The sequence below is a fragment of the Rattus norvegicus genome, chromosome 12, assembly GCF_021556685.1.
Source record: "Rattus norvegicus strain SHRSP/BbbUtx chromosome 12, alternate assembly SHRSP_T2T, whole genome shotgun sequence".
Lineage (NCBI taxonomy): Eukaryota > Metazoa > Chordata > Mammalia > Rodentia > Muridae > Rattus > Rattus norvegicus.
The window spans coordinates 19345367-19361947 of record NC_141545.1 but is presented as its reverse complement, the minus strand read 5'-3'; the positions used below and the strand labels follow the sequence as shown (position 1 = coordinate 19361947).

General features: G+C 48.0%; 1 protein-coding gene and 1 pseudogene across 1 annotated transcript in view; one reads left to right on the top strand and one right to left on the bottom strand.

Annotated features, from left to right (window-relative positions):
• Sdk1 (sidekick cell adhesion molecule 1) overlaps nt 1-16581 on the top strand; it is a 983759-nt gene that overhangs the window by 680808 nt on the left and 286370 nt on the right.
• Ube2c-ps2 (ubiquitin-conjugating enzyme E2C, pseudogene 2) lies at nt 15030-15573 on the bottom strand (annotated as a pseudogene).

The window sequence follows — 16581 nt, the reverse complement described above, 5'->3', positions numbered from 1 at the left end:
AGAAAAAGATAGCAATTGGTAAAACACTTCTTCAGCTCCGAGTATTACAGCCTGTTGGTGTCTCCGTTTTATGAATCACTAAATATGCAAATGAGGGGTTTTATTTGGCTCTAGAGTTCTAACTTGCGTGACTCTGATTGGCTCATGAGGTGCCTCTTGCCCCAACAAACTGAAACGTCAAGAACCTTACCTCCCCAAATCCTGACCCTTTTGGCCTGTTAGGGTTTTGTGTGTGAGTGTGTGAGTGTGTGTGTGTGTGTGTGTGTGTGTGTGTGTGTGTGTGTAGTGTATGAGGCTTGGGCAGTGGGGAGCGATATGAAATAGAGAGCCATTCTATTTTATCCTTGTCCAGCAAAATCTTCAAAATGGAGCCATCCCAGGCATGATGGCCGGCTCTGTGGCTTCCTAAGCAAGTTTCTTTATAACCAGACTATGAATTTCCCTTCAGCTTCAATTGCTGTAATTTCTGGCCGGTGAGCTGAACAGTGGGTCTGCAGCAAGGGAAAATAACTTCAATTTCTCCTGGCTTTCTAAAGATCTTTCATGTATTTTAAGGAGAGAGCGTAATTGCGGTGTTGAGGCTTGTCTCTGAACAGTCTGTGACCCTCCCCCTCTTATTTACCTCCCCCCCCAACCCCCGTTCCTTTTCCTTCTCTCATGTCCTCAAAACATTTGTTAAGATAATGCTCTGTTTTCGCCAGGGACTCCGGATTGAATTTCTTTGTTCTTGCTTTGTGTATTAAAGAGACTTTTCTAGTCACTGATGCCGTGTGTGGATCGCACGCTATGTGGAGAAGTCTGAACTGCCCCAGGAGTTGAGGCTGGCAGACAGTCAGAAGCATATCTGGGGAATAGGGCTAAGCCACCATCCAACACACAAGCAAAAGCCTTGACTTGGGGGGAAGCCTTGTGTACTGGGGTTGGTATCTATTTGGGGAATGTAAAGCGGAACTCGCTTAATTTAGCAAGCATCTATTAGGCACTTGCTGTTTGCCTGATGCTCAAAAGCACATGTAGGCTTTTTGAGAGCTTGTACCTTCACATTTGCAGGGACTGGGTCAGGTGTGTGTGGATCCAGATTTGCCCATCTGGAAGGGGCAGCTTCTTGACTCATCTTCTCCCCAGAAGCAGAGTATTGGGGTCCGCCAAGGATGTAAGCACCATTGCCACCCTAGGATGTGTGGGTAAAGGAAAGACGCTGACGTGCGCATTAGTGAGCCAGCCACTGACCCCAGGAAACCTCAAAGAATCCCTTCAGCAGTCACCTTGGTGTCCCTTAGCTGAGGGGAGAAAGTGTGAGTGAGCACTTGCTCTTCCTGCAGGGGGCACCATGGCCTGTCTAGATGACTGCAGTCTCTCCCCGTCCCCTTTCACCCACAAGTCCGGGACTTTCTCAAGCGCCTGTCAATGCCTACCTAAAGCCATTTGCTGGGAGTCTATAGTGGACAATACCATAGCATCATCTTCCACAGAGTCATGTCATGATCAATACAGAAATTAGCTTGGGGGGCTGGGGATTTAGCTCAGTGGTAGAGCGCTTGCCTAGGAAGCGCAAGGCCCTGGGTTCGGTCCCCAGCTCCAAAAAAAAAAAAAAAAAAAAAAAAGAAATTAGCTTGGACAGATCAAAGACCTAAGCAGCATACTACCCGAGACTACAAAGAAAGCATGGGGCGGGGAGAGCTCCACGACATTGGATGTGACAATGATTCCTTGGGCGTGATTCCAAAACTTTTTGATTCCAAAAAGTCATCAAAAGAATATAATAAAAATCTCAATCTTTAATTCATCAAAGGACACTATCAAGGGAGTGGAAACGTGCAGGGGAATGTGGCCCAGTTGGCAGAGTGCTTGCAAATGTGCAAGAAGACCTGGCATCCATCCCCAGTACTGTGTAAACCAGATGTGGTTGCTCACGCCTGTATTTTCCACATTTGGAAAAGAAAGGTTACTACAAGTTTCTAGAACTAAAAGTTCTAGGCCAGCCTGGGCTACACAGTGAGTTCTGGACATCCACAGCAGGACTTTATCTAAAACAGAAAGAGAGGAAGAGAGAGCATGTGTACGTGAGAGGAATTAGTACTCCAGATGGATGGATGGATGGATGGATGGATGGATGGATGGATGGATGGATGGATGGATGAGTGGGTGGGTGGATGGATGGGTGGATGGATGGGTGGGTGGGTGGATGGATGGATGAGTGGGTGGATGGATGGATGGGTGGGTGGGTGGATGGATGGGTGGGTGGGTGGATGGATGGGTGGATGGATGGATGGATGGATAGATGGGTGGATGGATGGGTGGATGGGTGGGTGGATGGATGGGTGGGTAGATGGGTGGATGGATGGATGAGTGGGTGGATGGATGGATGGGTGGATGGATAGGTGGATGGGTGGGTGGATGGATGGGTGGATGGGTGGGTGGATGGATGGGTGGATGGATGGGTGGGTGGATGGGTGGATGGATGGATGGGTGGGTGGGTGGATGGATGGGTGGGTGGGTGGATGGATGGGTGGGTGGGTGGATGGATGGGTGGATGGATGGATGGATGGATGGATAGATGGGTGGATGGATGGGTGGATGGGTGGGTGGATGGATGGGTGGATGGGTGGGTGGATGGATGGGTGGATGGATGGATGGGTGGGTGGGTGGATGGATGGGTGGGTGGGTGGATGGATGGGTGGATGGATGGATGGATGGATGGATAGATGGGTGGATGGATGGGTGGATGGGTGGGTGGATGGATGGGTGGGTAGATGGGTGGATGGATGGATGAGTGGGTGGATGGATGGATGGGTGGATGGATAGGTGGATGGGTGGGTGGATGGATGGGTGGGTGGATGGATGGGTGGATGGATGGATGGATGGATGTGTGGATGGGTGGGTGGATGGATGGGTGGATGGGTGGGTGGATGGATGGATGGGTGGATGGGTGGATGGGTGGGTGGATGGATGGATGGATGGATAGGTGGATGGATGGATGGGTGGATGGATGGATGGGTGGATGAGTGGATGGATGGGTGGGTGGGTGGGTAGAGCTCAAAAAGCAATAATAGCAACAAATACAAATGACCTGCTTTTTAAATGGACAAGAGTGGAACCAGACATTTCTCCAAAGAAGATGTAGGACTAATGAGCACATAAAAAGATGCTCACCACCGCCTATCATTGGAGAAATGTGACCCAAAACCACAGAGAGCCACCGTTCATGCTCAACAGGATGACTATGAGTAAAGGCAGGAAATGTAACAAATCCAGAAACAGAGGTGGACTAAAAAAGGGGGGGAGCAGAATCGGAGCCCTGCACAGAAACCATAGGATGACCACGTGGCTCAATAACTCTGCATCTGGGTTTGAACCCCAAAGAACAGAAAGCAGATAATTGAAAACATTCACCGTACATGTTCAATGCAGCCTTATTCTCGGTGGCCAAATCACTGGAAATCCAAATTCTCACGGACGCATGAGCATGTAAACAAAATGTGACATGCAGCCATCATGAGTAACCTTGATTGTCAACTCTCCATGGTGTTTAGAGTCACCATGGAAATAAGACTCTGGGCTTGACCCGGGGAGGCTTCTACAATGGATTAACCACTGTGGTATATCCTACCTTAACTGTGGGCAGCAGAACTGGAGACTGCAGCCTAGTGGATACAATGAAAGCAGCTGGATACTATGTAGATACAATGAAACCATCCTCTTGTTGCCATTCCTCCTCCAGGAGATAAACTGTACCCTGCAACAATGGGTTTGAATAAGCCCCCTTTTATTGTTTTTTTTTTTCAAGTATTTTGTCACGGCCACAAGAAACAACTGGTATGATGCATATGATGAAATATTATTCAGCTTTTAAAGGAAGTACATCCTGACACAATGCAACATGTTGCATAAATTGGATAGCATCCTTAGCATAGACAGACTCATGCAAGCAGAATGGTGCGTACCAAGGACTGAGGGAGGGAGGCTAAGAAGTCAATATTTAATAGGGACAGGGTTTCAGGTTGGCACGGTAGAAGCCACAGTGGATGCAGATATTGGAGATGCCACTTGACACCCAGTAGGATGGTGGCCAGGTCACAAACATGAATATGGATCTGGGAAGAGAGCTCACTTGGTCTCACAATGTGTGAGGCCCACAGCTGACAGCCAGAACTTCTCTTTCAAAATGTCCCCAGCCTCACTGGGTACCAGGCATTCTCTCAGATGCCCCATCTCTGCTCTCCTCGGACCTGAGCCCCTCCCCAAGAAAGGCTTGTCCATTCCTACTTCCCCAACCTTCACCAGAACCAGAGAGCTATAATTTCCCATACCAAATTTCCCACCCTGAAATCATTCTGCCCTCTCTGCACTTTGTATCAGAGTTAAATACAATATTTACCACCATAGCTATTTCTTTTTTTAAGGTTTATTTATTTTTTATTTATTTAATGTATATGAGAACACTGCAGCTGTCTTCAGACACACCAGAAAAGGGCATCAGATCCCATTACAGATGGTTGTGAGCCACCATGTGGTTGCCAGGGATTGAACTCCAGAACTCGAGAAGAACATTCAGTGTTCCTAATCACTGAGCCATCTCTCCAGCCCCACCATAACTATTTCTAAGTACAATATTAATGGTGATTTGGTCCGTCTTTCCATGTCGGCTTACTAAATACATCAGTGTTCTTTTCTTTTTTCATTTCTTGAGAAAGAGAGGGCCTAATGCAACCAGGTTAGCTTGGATAACTAACTGAGGATGTAACTGAGGATGACCTTGAACTCTGATCTTTCTGTCTTCCACCTCCCAAGAGCTCTGATGATAGGCTTTTGTAGTGCTGGGGATGGAACCCATGGCCTGCTGCACACTGGCAAGGTACTCTTGAAGTTGAGTCACATCCCCAGCCCTGATGTGGATCTTAAGGTACTCAGCATGCTTGCCACTTCTGCTAACAAAGCCTGACTGTGTCTTTCCATTAGACGTTGAAGTCAGCTTTTTGTCATGGAGCCCCTACAGCAGGGGCTGGGAATGGGGAAGGGCGAGGAAGCATTAATGTGTCACGGGTCCCTACCAATGAGGCCTGCAGGTTCCCATTGTCCTTGCTGATCGCCTCAGATGGGCATCGGCTCCGTGCCCAGATATGCGTTCTTTGCAGAATTATCTACAGGCACTGCTTAATGGAGCTCACAGTGACCTGTTATGCACCTAGTTAGTTCTTAGTGACTTTAGAACTCTGTGTGGAAGTGACCTCAGCTCAGGAAGGTGCCCTGTCACTCAATCTACACAGCCCCATGTGGTCCTCAGCACACAGTCCCTCTGCCACTAGATAGTAGTTTGCTCAGTTACACATCTGCATAAGAACCAGGATTCTCCACTCTTGTCTCTTGGATCCTATGTCTGACTCACTCTCGAGTCCAGCTGTGAAGTTCCAAACTCCAAGCTCCTGCTTTACGGTTTATCAATGTGTGCTCACTCAGAACTAAAGAAATAAATACCCCATCCAGAGAGGTGCCTTTTATCACCTTCATTTTTCTCTGCCCAGTAAAGAGCCGATGAGAACACACCCTCTGCTGTGATCCATTCATTTCGAAACCTACAAGCTCCCAACTATGCTGTGAGCAAGGAGGAAAGCAGTGGCTGGGCTATTTGTCAAGCTGTCCTGGGTTTTTAAATTTATCATCTCCTGTCAATTGGCAAGTCCAGGAATATGATGAAATAAAAATGGAAGAGCATGGGGAAGACAGGATTGTAACTGGGATGCCCTGATGTGTTTCCTGCATTCTTTCCCTCCTACCAGTGGACAAGAAGGAAAGAGCCAATCAACCAGAGCTGGCTCAGCTCTAGGGAACAGCTGGAGCTATGGGAGTTGGGTCTGTCCCTGAAGCCACCCTTCCCATCCCAGCATGCCTCAGTGCACTATCGCAAAGCCTTTGAGAGTCGCAGCTGGGTATAGCTGGTGAAGGACAAAGGAAACAGCTTTTAACCACCTGGAAACATTTCCTTAGACTTTTCCTCACCCCACACTTCCGCAGCCTAGAAATAGCCAGAAAAGACCATTATGACAAGGCCAGCTGGACGTGGACTGACAAGTGACATAGGGGCTATGGAGCCATTTTCACTTGGTGACATACATGCTGGCTGCACAAGCATGGAGACCTGAGTTCTGTCCCGGAACCCATGTGACAAGCTGACATGGGGATGAGGGCATGTGATCCCAATGCTAGGGCGTAGAAACTGGAGAATGGAGATAGGAATATCCCTGGGGCTCTGTCTGCGGTCAGCCATCCTAGCTTAATGGTGAACTCTGGTAAAAAGAAAAAAAAAAAAAAAAGACATGTGGCCGCTACCCAAGAATGAGCAATGTGTGCACACATGCACACATGCACACACCCCTGCACATACAAAGTGAGTCAGGAGGCATCAATAATGGGAAGAGTTTGTCCAATTCTGAACATGGTTTTTCTGTCAAGAGAGAAGCTAGCCGTTGACTTCCATTTTCACAATAAAGCCCATCTTTAAACCGCCCATGTTGCCTTGGGAAATTTGCCTCTTGGAGGCTGGGGAGTGACCTGGGGCTGCCTGATGCATGAACATTCCTCACTGCTGCACCCTCAAAAACTAATTTCTGTGTTTTACTAGAGAAATATGTGCGCGTCTAAGCCTTTTTAAAAAATATGAGCCCCGGGAGCCTCAGAGTTACAGTTGGAGTTATGGCGCCCGGGCTCCTCGAGGCAGCAAGCGGCCACTCACCTGTTGCTCTGAGATGCTTCGCTGTCAGGGAAGCACTTAATCCCCCAACAAGACCACTTCACGCTGCAGGGCAGACATGAAAGTTGCATGTGGCTCCAGAGACCTCGGATGCACAGAAAATCCTCCCGGTTTTCATCAACGCAATGTCCTCGAGCCACTTTAACTCACCCTCCAGAAGAGCAGCCAACCCTCCTGCTGTGTTTGAGGGAAGGTCAAGAACCAAAGACTGGCCAGTTGTTGCCCTTTCCATTGTCAGAGAGTGGGTTAGACGCTCAGCTCCAGCACTGAGCCAAGAGGACTGGGGATGTGGACAGAGTGCTTGGCTAGGCCATCCTTAGCTACATGGTAAGTTCATGTCTAGCCTGGGGCATATGAAACCTCATCTCCACAAAACAAAACAACAACAACAGACGAGAAGCTTGGACATAACTCTGCAGGTCAAGTGTTTGACTTGCAAAGGTGAAGGCTTGGGTTCAGATCCCCAGAGCCCACATAAAACCAGAGGCAGTACCATGTCTATAATTCTAGCAATCTTATGGTAGGATTCAAAAGTCCTATGGTGTATGAGAATCAGAGACAGGAGAATGCCAGGAAGTTAGTGGGCCAGGTAGTCTGCCATAGGCAGCAGCAAGCAAAAGACCCAGTGTCAGACAAGGAAGAAGAGAAAGACCAACACCCAAGGTTGTCCTTGTACCTCCACCTGTGCACTGAGGCATGTGTGTGTCACACACGGGCAAAACATACATACACATACATATACACACATACACAAACACACACAGGCACATGCATGAAGACTTTCTTGGCTCCCATTCATTCCAGGGTAAAGCTCAGACTCTTCTGACTGTCCATCGCTCTGTTCTGAGACAGTCTCTCACCAGCCCAGAGCTGTCTAGGATCCCCAGAGCTCTCGAAGTGAGCCCCAGACTGTCTACATCCCCAACACTGGGATTGCAGGTACACATCACCACATCTGGCTTTTTACATAAATTCATGTGATGGACATCAGGTCCTCATGCTATGCAGAAAGTACTTTATCAACTGAGCCAACTGCCAGCCCTGCTCAGATCTCTTCAGTGATGTTGATCTCAGTGGCCCCAGCCCTAGTGTGCATCTCCACTGTGCAGGGGAAAGGGAAAGCCATGAGTGCCACGGGCAGCACGCTGTCCTGAGAGTGGTGTGATAGTACTACCCTGGGACACTGTTTATGTCTTCATCTAACAAGCACCTGGTGAGACACATCGTCCCCTGACAACCATGAAGCGTAGGGACATGTGTGTCTGTGTATTCCAAAAGGCCTGCAAGCACCTGGTAGATTGTAACACCTTGGTAAGGTGAGGTGGTGTGACAGAGATGCTGCCAGGTGGGCAATGGTCCCTCCTACTCTTCCCAGGTGGCCAATACCCCTGCTTTAATGTACGCCATTCTTTAATTTCTATCTGTGTTTGATGTGGGTGGTATGTGTGTCACGCTACCCTGGTGCTGGTAAGTGGAATCAGCTCTCCCCTTGCACCTTTACATGGGTTCCAGGGATGGAGCTCAGGTAGTCAGGCTCGTGTGACGAACACCTTTATCAGTTGAGCCATCTTACTGGCACATCTGGCAGATTCATAACTGTTATCCCATCTATTGGGTCAATGCCATCAGTAAACACTGTTCTTACTAGATATTGAAGATTCAACTTAAATTCCAGTCCCTTCTCATTGGGTTTGGTTTCAATTTTTCTTTCTCTTCGGGTTCTGTAAACATCCCACCAATTTAAGGAATAAGAAAGGGGTGTGTGTGTGTGTGTGTGTGTGTGTGTGTGTGTGTGTGTGGTGTTGGTGTGTGTGTGTATGTGTGTGTGGTGTGTGTGGGGGTGTGTGTGGTGTTGGTGTGTGTGTGTATGTGTATGTGGGGGTGTGGTGTGTGTGTGGTGTGTAGTGTGTGTGGGTGTGTATGTGTGTGGGTGTGTGTGTGGGTGTGTGTGTATGTGTATGTGGTGTGTGTGTGTGGTGTGTGGTGTGTGTGGGTGTGGGTGTGTGGTGTGTGTATGTGTGTGTGGTGTGTGTGGTGTGTATATGTCTGGTGTGTGTGTTTGGTGGGTGTGTGTGTATGTGTATGTGTGTGTATATGGGTGTGTGGTATATGTATGTGTGTGTGTTTGGTGGGTGTGTGTGTGTTTGGTGGGTGTGTGTGTATGTGTGTGTGTGGTGTGTGTGTGGTTTGTGTGGTGTGTGTGTGTATATGTGGGTGTGGGTGTGTGGTGTGTGTGGGGAGAAAGAGAGAGAAACAGAGAGAGACAGAGACAAAAATAGGAGAGAGAAAGAGAGAGAGAGATGCATGCATGCGTGTGTCAGGGTGTAGATATGAGAATCCTGGAGTCAACCTTGGTTGTTGTACCTTGCCCATCTTTTCTCTGAGACAGAGACTCCCCCCCCACTGTCCTGGGGCTCATCAAACAGGCTGGGCTGGCCAGGGATCCCCAAGATTCACTTGTCTCCACTCTCCAGTGCTTGGATTACAGCATGCAAGGATGGGCCTGACTTATTAAAAGTAGATTCTGGGGATCAAACTCAGGTCCTCACGCTTTCAAGGCAAGCCTTTGCTTAGCTGTCTTCCAGCCTGAAGGGCGAGATTTGAGGTAGACTCCCGGCCCTGTTAGCCCTGCACTTCAACAAAGGTTAACAGAGCTGAAAACACCACAGACTTAGGTTCTGAGAAGCCAAACCTAAAGGTTCTTTGGGGCTGTAGGGTGGCCATGATGACAAAGCCTCCTCTCATGTAACAGGTCCCTTTAGACTTAAGAAGAATGTGTGTTGTGTGCTACGTGAAAGACATGTATTGGGGTTTGTGTCTGGCATAAATGACTGAGCATTATTTGGGTGGGGGACAAATGGGCCCCATTATGGCAAGAGGACAACATGGTATGGCTCAGGGATGACTCACAGTCTCCCCTCCAGGAGCTGGAGGGAGCCTCAGTGCTAGAGAATTTGAAACCGGATTTTATTCTCCAAGGCTCTGGTAAAACCCTACTTCTTTCAGGCCCGGGCTTTTCCTAAAGACAGTTGTGAGTTTAATGAGCTGTGGTGGACTTTGAAGAAATGGCATGAGTTCAGAGTTCCAGTGCATGCTCCAATCCGTGATCGTGGCCATACAGTTGGCCTTCGAGGAGAGAGGGCAGCCAGCCCTGAGAAGCCTCACTCCACAATGGGGTATAGACCACTAGTGGGAGGGCTCAGTGGACCTAGGCACAGAGTACCTAAAAAGGATTCTGTCCACAACCTAACAATAAGTTAGAGTGCAAGCAGCAGTGCGTACTAAGCATCCTTCCAACACACGTGCATTACATAACACACATGTTCTAGTGCATGGGGCACTAATTTGTGAGCATCCTTCCTTCACACATGCACACATGCAGTGGGTGCAGTACTCATTACTGAGTATCCTTCCTACACACATATGTACATGTACATATGCATGCAGCATTAATTAGTTAATATCCTTCTTGCACATATGCAAACATGTGTACATACATACACATGCTCCAGTGCATGCAGCACCAATTTGTGATCATCTTTCATGCACACGTCAGCACGTGCGTACATTCACACATTCTTCAGTGCCTGCAGCAGTAATAAGCGCGCACTCTTCCTGCATACGTGCACACATGTGCACATACATACATGCTCCAGTACACGTGATCATCCTTCATGCAGTCAGGAACCAGGTTTGTTAGACTATAAACTTTGTATGGAGAGGATGTGGGGAGAGGTGCATGTGGAGGCCAGAGGTCAACACCAGATGTCTCCCTCTATTGTTTCCACTATGTTTTTGAGATGACTTCACCAAACCTAGCACTCACTGATTCAGCTAGGCTAGTAAACCCCAGGGATCTGTCTGTCCCCTCCCCACAGTGTGGGGTTACAAAGATGTGTTACCACATTTGGTTTTCATGTGGGTGCTGGGGATCCAAGCTCAGGTTTTCATGCTTGTGCAGCAGGGCCTTATCCACTGAGCCCTCCAGCCCCTCTTCTCATGACCTGCTCCTCCATAGAGCAAACTTGGTCTGAATCCGCTGAGACGGAGGGTGGTAGTCAGAGCTTCCAGTGGGGTTGTGTGGAGTAGGGGGTCTGTTCCCAAAACCAGGTTCCCCCAGTGTCACCTGGCCACACGCTCTAGTTGGCACAGGTTGCGTTAATGGTCAAGGGTAAGCACATCATGGACTCACTGGATGCCCCCAAAGCTGACAGGCCACAGCGTTCTTAGAATGCTGGGTTTCAAGCCAAGGAGTATCCTCCCCAGACTACCCAGGGCTAAAATGGAAGCCCAGTCGATCTTCAGTGACAGATTCCTAAAACTGTGGTGGTAGTGGGCAAGGGAAGAGGACAGGTGAGTGGCATCACAAGAGGCTGGCTCTGTGGTAAACTGGCATCTCACATGTAAAGCAGTGGAACCCGGGCCATTGACTTGGCCTTGACTGCCTCCTCTTCCAGGTATTTCTATTCAGAAATGGTGCTTTTCTGTAACCATGGCCAGGCCATCAGCAAAGGCTGGGACTCTGCCTTTGAAAATAGCTAAAAACCAGATGCCCCTATCATCCAGGCTTCCTGGCCCCTATGCCCCTGGCTGGTCTCACTGGATTGCCTTTACCATTAGACTTAATTTCCTCATAGTTGCCAGGGTTTGGGGACTAAAACAAAGTCATATCCCAGCACTTTCCCCTAAAACTTCCAGTAGCCTCAGCTCCTCCTTTAGAATAAAGCTCAGAGCTCTCACGGCACCTACAAGGCCAGAACTGAGCACATCCCTTTAGGCATCTAACTCTCCCTTCTTTCTACTCGGGGCTCCAGGCTCAACAGTCACTCACTGTGCCTCCATCACACCCAGCAGTGTCCAGCGGGGAGGTCTCTTGTCTGCTGACCTCCCCGTCTGGTATGTACCTTGCCTATCATCAACATGGCTGGTCTCTTTCATCCTCCAAGGTTCCAAACATCAGCACTCCTGTGTTCCTAAGGCCCAGACGTGTCACTGGCCACATGCTGCAGCTCTGTGCCTGAGTTGCAAGGAAATGTGGGAAGCTTCATTTGTCATACTGTCTCGGCAGCAACCTAGCAGCTTGGCAGATAGGATTGGGCGCTCTCTCTCTCTCTCTCTCTCTCTCTCTCTCTCTCTCTCTCTCTCTCTGTCTCTCTCTCTCTCTCTCTCTCTCCTCTTTTCCTCCCCTCCTCCCTCCGTGTGTGTGTGTGTGTGTGTGTGAGAGAGAGAGAGAGAGAGAGAGAGAGAGAGAGAGAGAAAGAGAGAGAGAGAATAAGAGTCTTATGTTAGTGTGTATGTGTGTGTTCATGTACATGCACGAACAGGTATATGTTCATGTGTGTGCACATGCACATATGTATACATATGTATATGAACATATGTGTAGAGGGGCCAGGGGAGACCATTAGTTGTTGTTTCCGAGGTGCTCTCCACTGTGATTTTTTTGAGGCAGAGTCCCTCCCTGGCCTGGAATTCATCAAGTATGCTGGATTGGCTGGCCAGTGAACCCCAGGCATCTAGCATCTTCCTGGCCCCAGCACTGAGATTAAAGTGCCCACCCCACACTCTGTTTTTTATCATGTTCTGGAGATCACACTCGGGGCCTCTTGATTGCAAGGCAAGCATTTTACCAACTGGGCCATTTCCCCAGCCCTGGCTATTCTTTAAACATCCTTTCTAATTAAATGTAACCTGAGTAACCTCTCCTCCTTTAGCTTCCTCAAGCATAAAAGGTTCACGTGGGGAATGATGGCTGGGATTAGGGTCATTCCCCTGCTGCAAAGGTTTATTTCTGAGTACATAGCAGCTTCATCTCAAGGCTTCACCTCTCTCCCTCTGAAGCTGCCTACTCTGTGTGGCTGCAGGCTTCCGTGACCTTCTGCAGAGCCTGTATTGATACAGTCTTCACCCTCAGACACCCATACGAGCTGCATTAGTTAGGGCTTTATTGCTGTGAAGACACACCATGACTACAGCAACTCTTATATGGAAAGCATTTAATTGGGGCTGGCTTGTGGTTTCAGAGGTTTGGTACACTATTGTCATGGTGGGGAGCTTGGCAGCATCCAGGCGGACATGGGTGCTGGAAGAGCTGAGAGTTCTACATCTTGATCTGCCGCCAGCAGGAGATTGTGTGCCACACTGGGCATAGCTTGAGCATAGGAGACCCCAATGCCCATCCCCACAATGACACATTTTCTTCAGCAGGAGGGCTACACCTACTCCAACAAGGCGACACTTTTTAATAGTCCCACTCCCTGTGGGCCTACGGGGGCCAATTACATTCAAACTACCACCCCAGGGTAGGCAGGTCCAACAGGGAAAGCCGTGATAGCTTCCATTAAGGACCTGGTTTAGGAAAGCAGTTGTTGACTTCATTTCCTTTTGGCTAACTGAGACAAGCCAGGCTTTCACTAGGAAACAGCTTTGTGTAAAAGAAAGTGTAGGGCTGAGGAGATGACTCAGTCTGTAAGTGCTTGTCTTGAAAGCATAAAGACCTGAGTCTGATTCCCCAAACCCATGTTAAAGGGACAGGGAAAGGGGGAAACAGCCAGAGGAGAACACAGTGGTAACCCCAGTCCAGGAGAAGTGGAGACAGGTGCATTGCTGGTGCTCACCAGTCAGCCAATGAACTCAGAAAGGTCTAAGCCAGCTAGACTTGTCTCAGAAAGAAAGTGGGGCCAGCAAGATGGCTCAGTGGTTAGGGGCTTGCCTCCAAGCCTACCAACCTCATTCTCAGGACAGTGGAAAACAACTGACTCTGGCAAGTTGTCTTCTGACCCCCCCACACCCCTGCACACATGCATGCGCACACTCACATAAAGAAATGTTGGGGGGCAGTGGCAGCGGGAGGTGGATGACACCTGAGGAACAACATCAAAGATTATTATCTGGTTTCCATGGGTGTACATACATATACACATCCACACACACACACACACAAACATACACACACAAACACACGCATACATAAACACACACATACACAAACACACACAAACATACACACACAGATGCGCACACACACACACACACACACAGATGCACAAACACACTCACAAACAGACCCATACATGTAAAAGCCAACAGTTCTGAGGTTGTCTCCTACACTTTTTTCTCAAGCACTTGAAGCCATTGCACCTCTGTACCTCACTTTTCTCACCTCTACAGGGGGCGATGCTGTCCCCCTTGGTTGTAACTGAACATACCTGACATTTATAAATCACTCAGGAAAATATTCTATTCATCAGAGGGAACTTACTGACACAGAACTCCTTTTCTCTTCCCTGCTTGTTTTTATTCTTCTGGGAAATATCCTTCCTACATCAGTGTGTGGGTTTTAAAAAAGGTTTGTTATGTAGAACACTGAGGGTAGCAGAGTAGAAGTGTCAGTTTCTTGCTGAACTTTTAATGGTTTTTAAAGTTGTGGCATGTGTGTGTGTGTGTGTGTGTGTGTGTGTGTGTGTGTGTGTGTGTGAGAGAGAGAGAGAGAGAGAGAGAGAAACAGAGAGAGAGAAACAGAGAGAGAGAGAAACAATGTGCATGTGCAAGAACGTGTTTGTGCTGTGCTTGTGCGAATGTGTCTGTGTGTGTGAGTGTGTGTGTGCGTGTGCACATGGCAAGTGTGTGTTCGTGCTGTGCTTGTGCAAGTGTGTGTGTGCATGCACGTGTGTGTTTGCATGTGAGTGTGTGCATATGAGAGTTCATGAGATGCATGTGGGCATATGTGGTACCATGGCCCATGTGCAGAGGTCAGGGAACAACTTTGTGGACTTGATGCTCTCCTTCCACTTTTACATGGGATCCAAAGATTGAACTCCAGTCACTGTGCTTGTAGAGCAAGCTCCTTTACCTGCTCAGCCATCTTGCTGGCCCCCAAGGCAGAATATTTATAGCAGTAGTTCTCAACTTTCCTAATGTTGAGACCCTTTAATATACAACCCCATAAAATTATTTCACTGATCTTCATAACTGCAATTTTGCTAGTTATGAATTATAATGTAAATATCTGATATGTAGGACATCTGATATCCAACCCTCAAAGGGAACCATTGGTTTATAACAAATTAGTGCACCACTGAAGATTTGTTAAGTGTATCTTATTTTTTATACAAAAAACAATCAATGTGTATTTATATAATATACATTGTAAGGGTTCAAGCAGACTTAATTTAAAAAAAAACAAATAAAACAAAAATCAACAGCATGGCTCAGAAACCATGGAGAAAGGACAGACGATCTAATAAAAGAGACAACACAAGAGAAAGCTGGAGAGCTGGCGTCAGGGCTCTTGGCTGGAGACCTGCTTTGAATAGGTTTCTTGCAGGTACTTCTTAAATGCTGGGGGGGGGGTGTTTCCAGAGCTCTGCAGCATGTGTGTTCAAAGGCTCTCGATGTTGGGTTCTCCTAGCAGGCTCTGGTTGGAGAGCAAGATGGTCCTGACATCATACAGTGCAGACCACTTATCCTTGAGGATGTCCAGGCAGATGTTGCCCTGGGTGTCCACGTTGGGGTGGTAGTAGGGTGTGAGGGACTTCACTGTGGGTGCGTTGTAAGAGTAGCCACTGTGGAACTCTATGGAGAGTTTATACCTCAGGTCTTCATATAACGGTGCCGGCCGCTCCGTGGATGGTCCCTCCCCATTTGAACAGGATGTCTGATTCAGGGAAGGTGGAAATTCCTTTGTCACCAGACATCGTGAGGGTCATCAGCTCCTGCTGTAGCCTCTTGCCTACAGGGCACCGGGTGGCGCCCCTGCAGGGCTCTACTCCTTCTCGAATGGCAGCAATGCTGGGTGTAGCTGGGTCGCAGTTCTGCGAGGCCATCCCAGAGGAGCTGGAATGGAGACAGAAGTGTGGAGATGAAAGGGCAACTGCCTAAGTGTATCTTATGTCTCAGACATCTTTGTGCTCACAGAGGTAAAGACGCTTAACTAAGACTTGGAGTCTTGACCACTTGGGAGGTAAAGGCAGGCAGCTTATGAACTATGAGAGAATACAAGGCCAGAATGGGCAACTCAGTGTGACCTTTTCTCAAAGTAAAAAGCGGAAAGATTGAGAGTGTAACTCCATGGTAGCGTGCTTGACTTGAATCTTGACTAGAGGGACTGAGAGTGTAGCTAAACTGCAGAGCCCTTGCCTAGAATGCAGTAGGCCTAGGTTCAAGCCCCCATACCACAAAGAGAAAAGAGAGAAATCAAATACATTCACTTTGTAAAGCTTATTTTAGCTCTCTATACGCAACCCTAGAGATAAACATAGAGAGAAGGAAAAGCTGTATTTTAAAGTTACAAAAATGGTGTGTGTGTGTATGTGTGTGTAAGTGAGTGTCTGTGTGTGTGAGTGAGTGTATATGTGTGTATATGTGTGTGTCTTTATGTGTGTGAGAGTGTGTGTATGTGTGTGTGAGTGTGTATGTATGTAAGTGTGTGTGTGTGAGAGTGTGTGTATGTATGTATGTGTGTACATGTGTATGTGAGTGTGTGTATATATGTGAGAGAGTGTGTGTGTATGTGTATGTGAGTATGTGAGTGTGTGTATGTGTGTGAGAGTGTATGGGTATGTGTGTGAGTGTGTGTGTGTGAGAGAGTGTGTGTATATGTGTATGTGAGTGTGTTTGTATGTGTGAGTGTGTGTGTGTGTGTGAGAGTGTGTGTGTCAGTGTATGTGTAGGTGAGTGTGTGAGAGAGTGTGTGTGAGTGTGTTTGTATGTGTGTGTATGTGTGTGAGTGAGTGTGTATGTGTGTGTATGTGTGTGAGTGTGTTTGTATGTGTGTGTATGTGTGTGAGTGAGTGTGTATGTGTGTGTATGTGTGAGAGTGTGTGTGTGAGTGT